Here is a 2,138-nt window from a genome sequence, read left to right on the forward strand (position 1 = left end):
TTGATCTTCTGTTGGTGTGGTCATTTTTGTTGTGCAACACTGTGGTTGGACATAATTAATCCAGTTTCTGCAAAACATTTTAGCATGCCGTGTAGTGACACTTGGGAAACTTTCAGTCTAGCCATGATGTGATTTAGAGAAAGTCCCTTTTCCTTCAGAATGACAACTGGACACTTGAAACTTTCACTGAGTTCTAATGTTTCTCCATTACCGCACTGCCACTTAGACTTTGCTGTTGTTTCCTCTTTTACTTATACATCTCTTACGCCATGTATCCACAGTTGTTGACTTGCTGATTTGGGCTATTTTTCTCATCACTGTCTCGTAACATCTGTGTCACATTAGTTAATCAGTAGATTAGACAGACAGATAAATTGTAGTTAAATACTTCACAGTTCCTCTTTTCGGTCTTTCTGTTTCATGAGGCATAGGTAATTCTAAGTTCAATGCACATCCTAATTGGCTACAACATAGTTAGTGCACTAAAAACCGTTACTGGGCTTTGCTAAATTATACAGCTACAGTTAACTTATACATCACCACTGCTCTGTTGCGTTGCTCTGCTGCACTAATGTTTAGACTGGACAAAAGCCACAGAGCATGCGTTTAAGATTATCAAATATGGATTTTGCCCTTCTGTCATCCTCAAATCTTCCTAAGCAATTACGCAACATGGTCGATGCTTGAATGTGTGGGTTAGGGTAGTGCTACCCCAGTGTTTTAATGCTGACAACAAGATTAATCTGTTAGCCTTTATTTGCAGAAAACTGGCACCCACAGAGAGTAACTGTGACTTTGGGAAATGGAAGCTGTTAGCTATCATGCTGGCTTTGGAAGATTGAAAGCACTGGAGGGTGCAAGGCAACCCTTTTTGGTCTGAGGAGTCTGGAATATATCTACTGTGTCAAGAGACCCAGCTCCCAGGCAGCCAAGTGGACATTATTTATGTGACTGTATTAAGCCAGAGAAACTCTCTTGTGCACACTCACATGTGGCTAACCCTACAACTGCCTCCTGGTGTCAAAGAAGAATTCTTTCCACCTCTCACTTTTCGCAGCACGACTTTCATCTTCCTCATCTATGTAGTCATCTGTTATGTTTTGTTTTTTTAAATAATTTACCGTAGGCCGCAGTCGCACAGGGTAAAGAGAAGTTGTAGGGTAACTCTGGTTCTAACTGTGTAGTCCCCAACCAGCTGGTCACCTTGTTAAACTGGTTGCCAAGAAGGAAGTGCAGTAAATCCTTCTTGTGATTGCTTTTGTTGTTAGCAGCACATAGTTTGCATGGAAGAGGCCAACTTATCTGCAAGCTCTTGCCAGCTTCTCTCTGAACGTCAGTGAAACTGAAACGTGTGGTTTAAACTGAAAAACGAGGTTGCTCGCCTCAATATTTTAAAAAAGAAAAATGCTATTGTTTCACTGCTGCTCAGTGAGAAGTTGGTGTATCTTCCATGTAATTACGGGGATTTTATGGCAACCCACTAGAAACCAAACAATTTCAAGGACTTTTTTGTTGCAGTATCCTGTACCTCTTTGCGATTCATTTTATCTAGTGACAACCATTAGCAACCATTTGCCAACAGGTCAGGGAATTCACATTTTTCCATTGCAAATGTGGTAACACACCATTTCTAGGCCTGTGTGACTGGAAAAATATGTATGTAGGATCTTTTAACTGCTTTTATTCTGTTAATTGTGTCTTATTAACCAGTATCAGTCTGCTGTGTATACAATGTGTGACCAAAGAGTTCTTCGAATGAGCCCTTAAAGATCATCTTCAGTGGTATGCCCAGACAGCTTCTGGCATGGCTGTGTTTTCAGATTCTTCCACACAACTTCCAAACTTTTCCTTGTTCCTTGTGTATAAAATGATGCCAGTGTTGTACGCTGTTATGTATAACTAGCCTCTTCTCTTGTGTAAATTGCTCTTCTGACTAATACCCATGTAAGATGTTTTTGCTTGCATGTAAAAATTTGGATGCTTGGCTTTTATCTGATTTCCTGTATGATCTCTGGATGTGCTTCAATTTTTCGGACCCTTGTTGTTACAGTTAAGATATGGACAATGGCTTCACACAAATATACATGAACAAGTCTCTGATGAGACAAACCCTCCTACGTGTCATTCAATTTAATATG

The sequence above is a fragment of the Neolamprologus brichardi genome, chromosome 14 (assembly GCF_056152115.1).
Source record: "Neolamprologus brichardi isolate AB-2024 chromosome 14, ASM5615211v1, whole genome shotgun sequence".
NCBI classification, from domain to species: domain Eukaryota; kingdom Metazoa; phylum Chordata; class Actinopteri; order Cichliformes; family Cichlidae; genus Neolamprologus; species Neolamprologus brichardi.